The sequence below is a fragment of the Benincasa hispida genome, chromosome 5, assembly GCF_027475165.1.
Source record: "Benincasa hispida cultivar pf3 chromosome 5, pf3_genome.v1.1, whole genome shotgun sequence".
Classification (NCBI taxonomy): domain Eukaryota; kingdom Viridiplantae; phylum Streptophyta; class Magnoliopsida; order Cucurbitales; family Cucurbitaceae; genus Benincasa; species Benincasa hispida.
Window position 1 is genome coordinate 53,832,837 of NC_143482.1, and position 16,146 is coordinate 53,848,982.

The window sequence follows — 16,146 nt, forward strand, 5'->3', positions numbered from 1 at the left end:
AACAGAAAATAAAACATTCTCAGCATTGATCAGTCACAATATTTTCAGAAATTGCTTAAGAAATATCATATGACAGAGGCTAAATCAGTTTGTACTCCTATTGCTAATCATTTCAAACTTTCAGCAAAGAATTCACCTAAAGAATCTGACATTGAACATCTGAAGGTAATGTCAACTATTCCCTATTCCCAAGTTATGGGAAGCCTAATGTATCTAATGGTGTCTACAAGGCCGGATATTGCTTATGCTACTAGTTTGGTAAGTAGATATATGGCTAATTCAGGTAAGAGGCACTGGGAGGCAACTAAGTGGATAATGAGGTACCTTAAAGGCACTACAAGTGCTAAACTAATGTATCAACAACTATCAGACAGAGAACCACTAATTGGGTATGTTGACTCTGACTATGTTGGAGACCTAGACGAAGATCTTTATCAGGTTATATCTTCCTATATGGAAGGTGTGTTCTAAGCTGAAAGGCTACATTGCAATAAGTAATAGCCCTTTCTACTACTGAGGCAGAGTTTATTGCTCTCTCAGATGCAGTAAAAAAGGGTTTATGGCTAAAGGGTCTCCTAAGTGATTTTAAGATCAAACAGAATACAGTAAAAATATTTTGCGATAATTAGAGTACCATACATTTATCAAAGCATCTACAGTATTATAACAGAACAAAGCATATAGATGTAAAATACCATTTCATTCGAGAACAGATTGAAGGACAGCAAATAGAAGTGTTGAAAGTTCATACCTCAGAGAATGCCTCCGACATGTTGACAAAGACTGTCACTCAGTTCAAACTTCAAAAATGGCTTGATATTATAGGGTTTGAGCTGAGAGACAAAGGTTAAAAGAAGAAGAGATTCAGTACAAAGAAGCTGAAGAAACAACTTGAAGTTTTCTTTCAAGGTGGAGTTTTTTATTACAAGCTATGAAAAACAACTTCAAAGGTTGTTAAAAAATTAGTTACAAGTTGTCTTTAAATACATCTGTAAACTTCTTGTACATACATGAGTGGAAAGAAGATTGAGAGATTGATATAGCTAAAAATACTCAACTTGTAATTCTTGTTGTAGCTCCACGATCAAGAAATCATCAGCTTCTCCATGGATGTAGACTCCCTTTGGCCGAACCACGTAAAAATTCTTGGTGTTCTTCCTCTTCCTTTATCTTCTTTATCTTCTGATCGTTTACCTCAGCACCTCCATCGTCTAGACAAAACTCGGCAGCACCTTCATCGTCTAGACGAATCTCTGCAGCATCTCCCTCTTGTTTTTCCCTTTTTCTCTCTCGTTTTCTTCTGCAAGAAAGAAAAGAATAGGGTTAGTCATTAAAGTGTCTTCAATTCCCTGAGTGCTTGAGGTGAATCGTAACCATCAAAGTGTAGGGTGAAGAACAATCTTCACGAGGATTGTGCTTTTAGCACACGGTTTTGTTTTAGATCAAATTCCATCAGTGGTTTTGTTTTAATTCGGGCCAGGCTTTCAACTAAAGCCCAAATAACTTTGTTTCAATAAGAAATTATTCTTTCTAGCCCATCAAGCCCAACAAATAGCTAAAAGAGTGATTGTGAAAAACTCATCTAGAGTGAGAAATAGCGTCTTCAAGTTTTCGCTTTTCAAAACTACCATCTTTTTCTAAAACTTGTTAGAATAGTTTTTCTTGATCTATCTAAATTGAGATTGACCATCAAGATTTACTTTAAAAAAATTAATTTTTTTTAACTTATCGATTAATTTGGGCTTTCTCAGTACATCCCGACCATTACACATCGAGATTCGGTTAATTTTTTCAAATATAATATAATCTTCCAAAATCTTATACCAAATCTTATATATTTTAAGATTTTCTACAAATTCAGCCAAATATTATATAAAAAATTTACGTAACTTTTCAAATCTTTAGCTCAATTTATGTTTCACGGTTATTGAATGTTCAAATATCCAAATGGTTTTTAATTGATCAACTTGTGATTTTTAAAATTTGAGAAAAATCAATCTTGCAAAAGATTAAGTAAAATGTGAGAGATTATATAGAATCTCGGTGTTAATTTGTTCGAGAATGTACCGAGAAAGCTCAAATATATAAAATCACGATGTTAATCTACTCGAGATTAGTATTGAGATTTTATATATTTTTCATATCTTAGCTTTTTAATTTTGCAAAATTTAATCTTTCCCAAAAATTTTAAAATAAAAATGTAATCACTTGAGATTCATTTGTATAATTGGTAAATTCATTTGAAATTTTGAAAATTCATATAATTGTGGAAACATAAAATGAACTAAATATTTTTAAAAAATTACATTATAATATTTGGTAAAGATAAGTTAACTACTAGAATATTTGAAAATGTATAAGATCATTTGGTATAAGATTTAGAAAGATTACATAATATTTTAAAAAAATTAGATGAATGTAGATGGATAATGACCGAGATGTACCAAGAAGGTCTAAATCAATCGATAAGTTAGAAAAAAATTGATTTTTTAACTGAATTTCAATGACCGATCTTGCTTGAGATGGACAGAAAAAACTAGTTGAACAAAAAACATGCTAGTTTAACATGAAAATTTGAAGAGATTACTTCGGACAATTTTCCTTTCTAGTTTTCAATCCAAGAAGTTGATCGGAATAAAATGGAGGCTCCCTTTACTAAAGTGGACGTAGCATCAACTTGCTTTGCACCATTGAAGAACTAAAACAAAAGTTTTTTGGAAAATTATAAGAAATAACATATTCTAAGTTTCACTTTTCAAAACTACCATACTTTTTGAAAACTCAACTAGTTTTTTTTTTAAAAGTCAACTAGTTTTTCTCATTCAATCTCGATTGAGATTCATCATTGAGATTCAGTTAAAAAATTAGCTATTTTTCCTCCTATTAATTGTTTTGGGTTTTCTCTTGTGAAATCTCAAGTAGTATTTAAAGTGAAATTCCACTAATTTTTTCAAATATTATTTAATCTTTTCAAATCTTATACCAAATCTTATATCTTTTCAAATTTTCTCTAATTTGATCAAATCTTACGTAATTTTTCAAAATTTTCACACAATTTATGTTTCCATAATTATCTGAATTTTCAAATTTCAAAATAGAGTTATCGGAAAAAATCTAGTACTAACATAGTACATACTATCCATATTCATCATTTGACACGTCAGTAAATGATTTATTAATTTATTATTTATTTTGTGGATCCCACATTATTTTTAAATGCCACTCTTGTGGCAAGCAATAAATGGGGGTAGTATGAAAAATTTTCTATACTACCATAGTACTAGAAATTCCTCCGGATTTATCAATTATCAAAATGATTTTTTTCAATGGACTTTAGATGATTGCATTGTGATTTTTAAATTTTAGAAAAGATCAAATTTTGTGAAAATTGAGTAAGATTTGGAAAATATAAAGAATTTCGGTGTTATTGTATCTAAGATTTTACCCAGAAAATCCAAATATATAGAATATCAATGTTAATCTTGCCCGAGATAGCACTGAGATTCTTTATATTTTCCAAATCTTAGTTAATGTTTTTACAAAATTTGATATTTGGGCAAAAGATTTGAAAAATTAGATAAACTTTGATATCAAATTTGTAAATATTACATAATAGTGCACAACACCGAGAAAATTCAAAACAATTGATAAGAGGAAAAAAGATTAATTTTCTAACTAAATCTGAAAAAACTATTTTAATGAATTTAAAAAAAGTTCTTAGTTTTGAAAAATAAAAAAACGTGAGGATTCTATTTCTGACAATATTTCAATCTTTTCATCTCCTCCTTTGTATTATGCATTTCACATTTTATGAAGTCAATTAGGGGTGTTCGTGGGTGGGGTTGGGTTGAGTTTAGGGATATTTTAGATTCAACCCTATGCTTCGGTTTGTGTATTTTTCTAACCCAAACTAATTCAATTATGAACCCAAACCAAACCAATCCAAAAAAAATGGGTTGGGTTGATTTGGTTCCATTGGTTCCCTTAAACAAAGAGGAGATTGAAGAAATATTTCAGATATTTGATAGGCCTCCAATTTAGTAGGCGAATCATATAGCATTTGGTAGTTCCAGGCAAGCGATCGCGGGGTCTTCGTGGGCGATCGTCTAGTGTTACTCAGCGATCGTGTAGCCGAGCTTAGTGACCATATAACATTTGGTAGGCGATCGTATAACACTGGGTAGGCGATCGTATAGCATTTTGTTACTCAGCGATCGTGTAGCCGAGCACCGATCATGTAGCATTTGGTAGGCAATCGTATAACATTGGGTAGGTGATCGTATAACATTTTGTTACTCAGCGATCGTGTAGCCAAGCTCAGCGATCGCATAGCATTTGGTAGGTGATCGTATAGCATTGGGTAGGCAATCGTATAGCATTGGGTAGGTGATCGTATAACATTTTGTTACTCAGCGTTCGTGTAGCAGAGCTAAGCGATCGTTTAGCTGAGCTCAACGTTCGTGTAGCCGAGCCCAGTGATCGTGTAGCATTTGGTAGGCGATTGTCTAGAATTGGGTAGGCGATCGTATAGCATTTTGTTACTTAGCGATCGTGTAGTGGAGCTCAGCGATCGCGCTCAACGATCGTATAGTATTTTGTAAATGATCGTTTGGACTTGTTAAGCGATCGTCTAGTCTCTAGGTCGGTGAAAATTCGAACCGAACGGTTTTCCTATGAACCAACCTATTCGGGTTCATTAAAAAAAAACCCAAACCAAACCAATTTTTTTTAACCAACCTAAATTAGCTGGGTTGGATTGGGTTGCTCGATTTTTCGGGTCTTTGATTTTTTTGAATACCCCTAAAGTCAATAAACAACTTTTTCAATTTCTCTTCTGTTCGTTCGTGAGTGAAAAGTAAGGTAGTGTGTAGTTTTTCTTTTAGGTATACACGTGTAATGTTTGGTGAAAAAAATGTGTAAAACACTACAGTAATTTTTTTAGGGAATTTGGACCCTTCATTTAGATCATGTTCATTAAAAACGGATAAAAAAAAAAGTAGATCCCATTTGATTATTTTTTATATTGTTTACTTGTGTTATATATTTGTATTGACATATGAGTCCCACATCTAAATCTGTAGTGAAATAAGACAATTTGATTGATGAATAAAGAGTACTCGATCCGATTGTATCTGAGAATTTCTTATCATTACCGTTATCGTTATAGTTACCATTATGGCTATCATTGTTATTACAATTATAGTTGAAAATACCATTACTACTACCATTACTGTTACCATTTGAAAAAATTCATAATTTTAAGTAAATACGATCAAAATCAATCTAATTATATTTGCGATTCAAACTCATTATAATTGATCAATCAATAAAAATTTATTATAATTATACCGATTTTCATTACGATTTGATGAATGTGACCTTAGTATAATATTTTTCATAATTATGGCACCTCACGCCATCTTCACGTCTAAGGTTTTAGGAGTATACCCAAAATGCCATTTGAGAGATAATCTCTAGCTTCTAAAATACAGTATAACAAAATATAGCTTCTATTTTAGATAAAATCTTTAAAATTATATTAATTTTGTTTTTTTTAAAGAATTGCATATCTAATTTTTCTTTTAAAAAAATAACTTTTAAATATCATAATCATTTTTGTCGTATCTCCAAAATAATGGTGGAAACTGAGGTGGAAGAAAGTCGTGGGTCACTCGTTTGCTATGAAAAAGGAGGTTGGTCGTTTGGTTTGCAATCGTCAAATGGTTTATGACATAAATATGCCCAGTTTATGTATGTTGTTCATTAATTGGCAAAATATTTAATACATAAGAAGAAAAGACAAAATAACTATGTTATGTTATCATCCTAGGGTTGTACAATTTTGTCTTTAAACATTCTAGGGTGCCATCTCCTGTAAATAGCTATGTTATCATTAAATTTATTGTGAAAAATATATATATATAAAAAAAACCGTAGCCGCTTAGTACTGTTCTTTATTTTGTTAATATTAAGCGATCGTTTAGGTTTTATTAAGCGATTGTTTAGAGAATACTAAACGATCATTTAGCTAATTGTTCCATGATCGTTTAGGTTTATGCTAAATTTATAGAATACAATTGGTGTTGTACGTTTAACTAAGCAAATAAATAACCAAGCGATCGTTTAGATAAATTTGTGTTAAAATTACTAAGCGATCGTGTATAATTTACTAAGCGATCATGTATAATTTACTAAGCGATCAAGGATAATTTACTAAGCGATTATGTGCGATCGTGTATAATTTACTAAACGATCGTATAGTAATTTACTAAATGATTACTAAACGTTTGTGTTCAACAGACGCATTAATGCGGCGTACGGGGAAAAAAATTAAATAAAATATTCCCAAATACCGGTTTATTTATTTTAAATACGACGTACGAGACTAAAAAAATAATAAAATATTCCAGAATGCATCTCTTCAAGAGGCGTACTCGGATGAGGACAAAAAAAACCATTTATTTTTCTTAAATAAGTTAGAAACTACCCATTTTCTCCAATTAACTTTCAAAATACCCCTATTTAAATAATCCAAAAAATGGATCATGCCCAATACAAAAGTCAGAGATGATAAATTGATTTAATTTCCTCACAGCTTGCCACAATGATTAATTTGGACAGTGAACTAGTGCAAAAAAATAAAATATATTTTGTGAGTGTGGAGAATGAACTTGTTGTCTTGAGCTATAACCATATATTTATAGGAGTAGTTGACTTATATTCAAAATGTTTAAAATGTCGATATCGACTGAAATATCGAGGTTTTAGTTCTATGAAAATTTCGATGGAAATATCAATAAATTTTGACTTTGATGGATATTTCTAGAAAAATTATAAAAACAAAAAATTCAAAAATAAAGTTAAATTAACAAATAAACATTTTATGATTTTTAAATAAATTAACATCTCTATAATTTACATTAGTGATATTTTGTTGCTTAATTATTATGTTTCGTAGATTTTTCTGGATATAATGTACATATAGATTCACCCTCATGTTGATGTCGATGGAAATATTGATATGCGATGGAAATTTAATATTATGCTTATATTGTCTCAATAAGTTTTAGAGTTACTCTGAGATAATTCTTCTTCCCACCCGATCAGAGGTCGTGATCTATTGTGCATCTGGCTAGGACGATCTCAAGCACCTTTTCCCTTAGGTGCATTTTGATTTATAGGATGATACTTTGGATCGGGACATACACGAGATATGCCCTATTAGTTATTTTGCCACCATCAGCCTTGACCTTGGATGAGGCTGAGAGGACATTAATTTGCACCTTAACTCGAGCTAACCCTCTCATCTAGGCCTGAAAAATCATTTTATTTTCTTGGCCTTATTACTTCATCCTTATTTTATGTAAATTATATCCTCCAGTGTAAAATCACCCATAACAAATTAAATTTATTCACGATGTATTAATTAAAATATACCAATAATTTAATATAAAACTAATTTTTTTTATAAAAAAAATACACTTTTAATAATCAATCCAATCAGTTAACATCACTAAATAAAATAGAGAAGAAATTCACATCCTTAATATAAATGTAAAGATAATATTTGGATGCATCTCGAGATGTACTCATTTTTGTGCATCTCACTCTATTTAAAAGTTAAAATAAATAAAAAGAAAAAAAAAAAGAAAAAAAGAAGCAACAGATATTTTCTATTTGTCAAACTATAATTGATCAATTGGATAAAATATACAAAAATAGATATTATTGTAAGATGCAACTAAATATTTTTCATAATAAAATTTTTAAAAAAAAAGTACCTACAGCATATACTCGTGATGTATGCATGATGGAGCCGTTGATTCTAATTTGTAATAGTATTTTATTAAGAGAGAAAAAAGAACACAGGAACGAATAAAATTTAAAAATTATTATGTCACGAGATACTAATAAAGAAAATTAATAAGGATAATGTGTAAAAAGAAGAGAAGAAATTTGAAGAAATTTGCTGAAAACACAAAACAAAAATACTAAAAGAACCATATTAAAATAATGATGGTTTCTTTAATTATAAATAATGAATAGTGGTAGTATGAAATATTTATAAAAAAACAAAAATACTTTTTTGGTTCTTAGGTTTTGGGTTTAGTTTCTATTTAGTTATAAAATTTCAAAATGTTATACTTTTAGTAACTGTATTTTGAATTTAGTCATTTGGTTTTAAAATATTACAATTTTACGTTTGAAATTTGATTTTTTGTTTTTTAATATGGTCTTCTAAGTTTCAATGTAGTACAACTTCTAACTTCTATTTTTGCTAAATGCTCACTTTCAATCTTAAATGTTAAGGTCTATTAATATATTTAAAAGAATTAAAATTGGTTGAGTTTTTCACTATTTTTCTTCCCTTCATAATTATTTATATTAATTAATAGACTGAAATGTCAAACATCAAAATAAGTTAGTGAAAAATCAAAGTTAATAATGTAAATCTTGAAATCTAGGGATCGTCATATTGAAATAAATCTCAAATGTCGAACGTAAAATTGTGGGCTATTTTTAAATATAAAAAAATAAATCAAAATATTTATAAGATATAACGAAATTTTATAACTATCAATGATAGATTCTATCAGTGTCTATCAATATCACTGATAGACACTGATGAAGCATCTATCATTGATAGTTCTAAAATTTTGCTATATTTTGCAAATATTTTCAATAGTTTTACCATTTGAAATAATTTTTCTAAAATTTTCATATTTTAAAACTCTAAAAATAAATCAAATTCAAAACTTAATAATTAAAAATATAATATTTTGAAATTTTGTAACCAAATGAAAGATAGATTAAAAAAACAATATCTTTTCCAAATAATTTTCGTACGGCCTAGATGTAGCCCAGTTGGTGGGGACTACAACAATAAATGTTGTGTCTAATCTAACAAGACTTCGGAAAAGGAAAGGGTGGTCGAGGGGCATCATCCATCACATTTTAGGGGCTTTTCTTTTCTTTTTTCTTTTTTATGTGCATCATCCATTGATAGGAGAAACCCAAATCACATTTGGACACATCACACAACGTGTTTGGACAATTTCTCTCTTTTTGTTGTGAAAAATGAATTTGGATGGTGGAAAGATTTTAACAATGGGAGGAGATGAGTTGTTGGAAGCTCAATCTCACATATGGAATCATATCTTCAACTTCATCAACTCAATGTCTCTCAGATGCGCCATTTAACTTGGGATTCCAGACGCCATCCACAGCCATGGCCCCAACCCTATGCCTCTTTCTCTTCTTGTTTCATCTCTCAAACTTCATCCCAATAATACTCAATTCATATACCGTTTGATGCGTTTATTAACTCATTCCGGCTTCTTTGTTCTACAAGAAGAAGGATATGTGCTGACCAATTCTTCTCGCCTTCTTCTTAAAGACAATCCTTACGCTGTATCTCCTTTCCTACTTTCCATGTTGGAACCAATCCTCGTGGAGCCATGGCAATTTCTCTCAACTTGGTTCCAAACTAATGACCCGACGCCATTTGACACGGCTCATGAAATACTGTTTTGGGAGTACATGGGCAATAAGCCAAAAGATGGAGATGTTTTCAATGCAGGAATGGCGAGTGATGCGAGGTTGGTGATGAGTGTGTTATTGGGGAAACATAAAGGTTTTTTTTAAAGGAGTTAGGTCACTGGTTGATGTTTGTAGTGGCACTGGAACTATGGCCAAAGCCATTGCAAAGGCTTTTCCACAAATTGAATGCACTGCATTTGATCTCCCCCAAGTTATGACTGACTTGAAAGAAGATCAACCAAACTTCAAATATGTTGAAGGTGATATGTTTAAAGCTATTCCTCCCGCTGATGTGTTTCTTTTGAAGGTAAGCTAATCTAACTACTATGTCACATATTACAAAGAGTAATGATTGGGTATAGTCTAGGTTGTATCTAACTCTATACTTCCTTTTCTTTTACAAAAAAAAAAAAAAAAAAAAAAAAAAAAAAAAAAAAAAAAAAAAAAAAAATTATCATATGACAATCTTTTATTGGACAACTATCTCCCCAAAGATAGGTGCACTAAAAAACACAACCTTGGTATTTTCCTATTAGCAATATTTGAGGTCATTCTTGACTGCACTAATTTTTTTGCATCTCACTTTGACCGCACAATTAAAAAAACGATTTGATCACTCAATGCAAAAACAATTATAAAAAGAAATTATGAACACTTGTCTAGACTTTCCCTTGGTGATTTATCAAGATTTTTTTTTTTTGTATGGATGACTCATTCTCATGTGCCTTTATGATTAATATTGGAGTTTTGGTTTGTTGGTTTTATAATTTTCTCTAAGCCAGTGATTCTACAGATATATCAAATAAAGAATTAATATCTAGTTATGACATTAGAGTATTTTCCTATAGAATATTTTTCATATTTGGAAATATCCGACTGTGATATTTAGTCCGATAAGTTCCTTTTTGAAGCGCGACTTTTTATTCCAAATGAGGACTTATTTTCTTTATTGGATTTGTTTCTTTAATGTGAGTGTTGCAGACCATTTGAGGTTGCCACATTTGTGTAATTGGGCAGAACATTTTTCTGTATTCCGACCGAACTATTCTATATCGTGTTCTTGCTTGTTTGCTCACTATTCTATTGTGCATGTTCTTCATTCATTGAATGCAACATGTTGAAGAGTTTTAAGGTCTTAGGGGGAGCCTAAGCTATTGCTGCCAGAGAAGGGATTCTCAGTCTTATGAGGAGCCTAAGACTCAGCTTCAGAGAAGGAGTTCTCTGTCTTAGGGGGACTTAAGAGTTGTCGATAAAGGGAGTTCACTGATCGAAGAGGTAGATAATCAAGTTGAGAGAAGTCTCACACACTGTTGGGTGTTGAAGTGTTAGACGCTAATATTAACATACTTAGAAGGAGCCTAAGTTTAGTTGAGAGGGAGTCTCACATCTAAGGGAGCCTAGGTGCAGCGTGGATTAAGCTCTATGTGAGCAACTGTAGTAGTTGGTGTGTTACAGATAAGTACTACGTTATAATTTACTTAGCTCTTTAATATTAGTGGATTGTCTTTCCTAGGCTTTCTGCCCCCCAGACGTAGGTGTTTATCACCGAACTGGGTTACCAACTTTTGTGTGCTTTTACATGTTTACTTGTTATTGGTATTTTTGTTGTGATAGTTATTGTCAGTGCTTTCAGTTTAATATCCATATATCGAGTGGTGAGTCACCATAGCGCTTTTCCAATTGGTATCAGAGCGAGTCACCTTTATCCCCGGTGCTTCGATCATCGAATGAATCAAGGAAGGAGGCTCTACCACTCGTCCATCCGTTCTTGTGAAACAAACTATTCTTATTGGAATGCTTAAATGACTGCCTTTCTAAAGTCGATTGATAGCAAAACATGGAAGGCTATTGTATCCGAATGGACTTATCCTACCATTAAAACTGATGATGCAAAGGAAATATTGAAGTCAGAATCTCAATGCTCTGGAGAAGAAGATGGAGCATCTTTGGGAAATTCTCGTGCCTTGAATACCATATTCAATGGTGTAGATCGCAATATATTTAGATTAATTAACACTTGTATCTTAGTTTAGGAGGCATGAGACATATTGTTTGTTACTTATAAAGGAACATCTAAAGTAAAGATGTCTAGGTTGCAGTTGATGACATCAAAGTTTGAGCATCTTCGAATGCATGAAGAAGAATCCCTTGTTGAATTCAATGTACGTTTGCTAGATATTGCAAATGTGTCATTTGCTCTTGGAGAGAATATTTCAGAAGAAAAACTTGTCAGGATGGTACTTCGATCTCTACCCAAGAGATTTGACATAAAAATCATGACCATTAAGGGAGCTCAAGATATAACAAAGTTGAAAGTAGACGAATTATTTGGCTCCTTACTCACCCTTGAAATGACCTTGGATGGGAAATTTGACAAGAAAAATAAGAGAATTTTCCTTCAATCCACAGTTAAAGAAGAGTTGTTAAGTGACAATAGAGAATAAGAAGATCCTCTTGTTGAATCAATTTCTTTGCTTTGAAAACAGTTTAACCGTGTGCTAAAACGTTTCGATAAGAGGTCTGGTTCTTATAATAATAAAACCATGACCTTGGATGGGAAATTAAAAAAGAACTGACTTATGAATCAATCACAAACTTATGTCTTCTATTGCAAATTTGAAGCATGAACTCTCTCAAGTTAAAGAAGGATTCAATAACCAAGAATATCAGAATGTTGAATACTGGAACTGAGTCTTTGGAAAAAAATTTTATAGAAGAAAAATCTACTGGTGATAACTATGGGTTTGAATTTTCTAAAAGAGGAAGTCAGCATTACAACCAGTCAAATCTAAAAGGGAAGCAAAATATTGAGAGAGTTGAAGATCCCGAGCGTTACTGCTTTCAGGTACATCCACCAACAATATTGTACTGAAAGATAATCCCTTGACTAGATCAATGTGGGTTTGTCTTTATTGTGGAAAGGTGAGGCACAAACATCCTTTTCGCTATCAATTATTGAAGATTCTCTATAGAACCACCTATTCCAGAAGTGCTCTCTATTTCTCACAGAACCATTATAAAAATCAGACAAGAGTCAAACAGGTGTGGAGAGTGAAAAATGTTAAAAAAATGTAATGTGGTTCTAACTTCGCTCAGATTCTCTATTAAAGGTGACTGGTATTTCTATAGTGGAAGCTCTAGGCATATGACTTGTGAAAAGAGTTATTTGTCCAATCTCAAAACTGTCAGTTCCAAAAAGGTGACTTTTGGTGATGGTGCTTGTGGAAATATTATTGGGAAAGAAAAACTCAATTATCCGGGTCTTCCTCCATTGAAAGATGTAATGTTGGTTGAATGACTCACTACCAATCTAATTAACATTAGTTAGTTGTGCGACCAAGTACAAAATGTGAGCTTTACCAAAGACAAATATGTTGTCACAGACGATGTCTTTGCGTCACCTGAAATATATATTTCAGACAAATATATTACCAAAGACAAGTATTTTTAAAAATTTTGAAATATTTTTATGTCTTTGCGGAAGTGTTTGTTATATTCTTATTGATAGAGAGACTAGAAGAAAATGGGATTCCAAGTCTGATGAAGGCATATTTCTTGGATATTTCAGACATAATCAAGCTTACCATGTCTACAACAAACGAACTTATATTGTAATGGAGTCTATTAATTTTATAATTGATGATGATGCTGCTTCCCTTGGTTCTCCTCCTATTGAAGAATATCTCAATATCATTTCAGTTGTCAATATTAATGTGCCTAACATCTCGCCTAACATGCCTTCAGATGTGAATTCAGAAAATCGAGTGAAGATTAACCAGAATATCTCAGAGCAGGCAGAAGCTTGTAACAAACAACCTTCCAGCTGGGGTTCGTAATTCATCCTTCTAGTAATATTAGTGGGGACTTAGAAGAAGGAGTGATGACCAGAAGAAAGGATAAAATTAATTATCTTGACATGATCAGCAACATTTTCTTCACTTCTCCTGTTGAACCAAAGAATGTCAAAAAAGCTATTGCAGATGAAAGTTGGATAAATGCCATGCAAGAGGAGCTTGAGTAATTCATGAGGAATGACATCTGAACTTTGTCCCTAAGCCTGAATATGTGAATGTTATTGGCACAAAGTGAATTTTAAAAAACATGACTGATGAGAATGACGTTGATGTTCTGTTAACAACCAAAAAGGGGGAGTTGTTTGTGGTTTGGTTTGGTGGAGGTTTCTGACTATTTTTTGCTACTAATTATGATGTGTTTTTGCTCTAAAGACCGATATGTTTTAGCTTGTTTTGTTTTGTTCTGTTGATGTTATTGTTTTTATGAAGACTTTCTTTCAGACATCTATGCTTATTATTGAATGGTAGTTTGTTTTTGTTTTGCCTATAAAAAAAAATTATATGCCAAAGGGGGATTTTGTTGGAGATTTTGTTTGTTGGCTTTATAATTTTCTCAAAGGCAGTCGTTCTATAGATGTCTTAAATAAAGTATTAACATCCAGTTGTGACATTAAAGTATTTTCCTGCATAATATTTCCATATCAAAAAATATCCAACTATGATATTTAGTCTGATATGTTTCTTTTTGAAGCACAACTTTTTATTCCAAATGAGGACTTATTTCCTTTATTAGATTCGTTTATTTAAAGTGAGTGTTGCAAACCATTTGGGGTTGCCACATTTGTGTAACTGAGCAAGACGTTTTTCTATATTCTGGCTGAACTATTCTATATCGTGTTCTTGCTTATTTGCTCACTATTCCGTTGTGCGTGTTCTTCATCTGTTGAGTGCAACACGTTGAAAGGTTTCAAAGTTATGGAGTGCCTAAGTCATTACTGCTAGATAAGGGATTCTCGATCTTAGTAGGAGCCTAAGAGTCAGCTTCAAGGAAGGAGTTCTCAATCTTAGGGGGACTTAAGAGTTGTCCGTGAAGGGAGTTCACTGATCTAAGAGGAAAATAATCAAGTTGAGAGGAGTCTCACACACTGTCGGGTACTGAAGTGTCATATGTTAATATTAACATACTTATGGGGCGCCTAAGTTTAGTTGAGAGGGAATTTCACATCTAGGGGGAGCCTAGGTGCAGTGTGAGTTAAGCTCTACATGAGCCATTGTAGTAGTTGGCGTATTAGAGATAAGTATTACGTTATCAATTGCATAGCTCTTTAATATTAGTGGATTGTCCTTTTTGGGCTTTCTACCCCTAGATGTAGGTGTTCATCATCGAACTGGGTTACCAACTATTGTGTACTTTTACTTGTTTACTTGTTGTTGGTATTTTTGTTGTTACAGTTGTTATCAGTGCTTTCAATTTAACATCCATACATATCGAGTGGTGAGTCACCCTAGCTCTTTTTCAATTAATAATTTGCCTCTCACAAATGTATGAAATCTAACATTTTGCTTAAGTGCACCACCACATTATAACGTATCGTGTTAAGGATGGTTATATCTATCGTAGCACGCAGCAAACATCTTTATCGCGATAAAATTTTAAAACTTTGATCGCAATATTGATGACCATCACGTTAGCACTACAATAGATATGGTTATCCCTAACGGGATTCGTTATAAAATGCATAAGGGCTATGATAGACATGGTCATTCCTAACACGATATATTTATATGATTCGTTTGGTTTGAGGGTCTAAATCGAGCGAAACCGAACTGCTTATACCCCTAATCCTAACACATTAAATGATCGGAGTGACAAAGAATGTGTAAAGATTTTTTTTCCAATCTTTCCAAAATGATTATGAGCTTATAAAATGTATTCTTTGTGTATTGTGAAGAAATATGATATTTTGTATGTGACATAATAGTGGATATTACATGATTGGAGTGATGAAGAATGTGTGAAGATTCTGAAAAACTGCAAAGAAGCAATCACAAGCCATAGTAACGAAGGAAAGGTGATGGTGATTGATATTGTAGTTGGGAACAAAAATTTGGAGGAGGACTCAATCGAAACTCAGCTGTTCTTCGACATGTTGATGATGGTTTTAGTAGGTGGAAAAGAAAGAGAAGAAAAAGAATGGGCTCAATTGATTAAAGATGCTGGATTTGTCGGCTACAAAATTTTCCCAATTATGGGGGTAAGGTCTCTTATAGAGATTTATCCATAAGTATTTGTGTTGATCAAAGTTGGGATGTATTTGAGATCGAGTTTCTAAACTAATTTGCTTAGTATGTGGGAACTTTGTTACGAAAACTTATTTGAAATTATGTTTTATGTTTAACTCAAATTGGAATCTTACTTGTATGCCTTTCAAAATGTCGATGTATTCTATTTGTACATCTCATTTAACATTTAAAGAAAAAAACATTTCTTTCTAAAAATAGAAAATTTTGTTATATAACAAATTATGATTGGATAATTTTGTAGGATGCATAAAAATGAATGTAACCCAAGAAGCACCTATTTTTCTTTTCATTTCTATTTTTTTTTTATCAACACAAGAACAATACTTGAGTGCAACCCAAATGACATCTATCTTTTTCCATCCAACTATACTCACACAAAAAATGTAAGAAGAATTTATCATACGACAAATTGATTGTAAAATAACTGATAGCTGGATGCACAAAATCGAATGTGACATATAAGATACACGTAGTATTTCTTAGATTATAATGTTTTGTGTGGGTACGA

General features: G+C 32.1%; 1 pseudogene across 1 annotated transcript; it reads left to right on the top strand.

Annotated features, from left to right (window-relative positions):
• The first annotated feature begins 8,976 nt into the window (after positions 1 to 8,976).
• On the top strand, positions 8,977 to 15,768 carry LOC120078374 (putative O-methyltransferase 3; annotated as a pseudogene). Its single transcript, XR_016529522.1, has 2 exons — positions 8,977 to 9,847; positions 15,317 to 15,768. The product of XR_016529522.1 is annotated as a putative O-methyltransferase 3 (transcript).
• Positions 15,769 to 16,146: the final 378 nt, after the last annotated feature.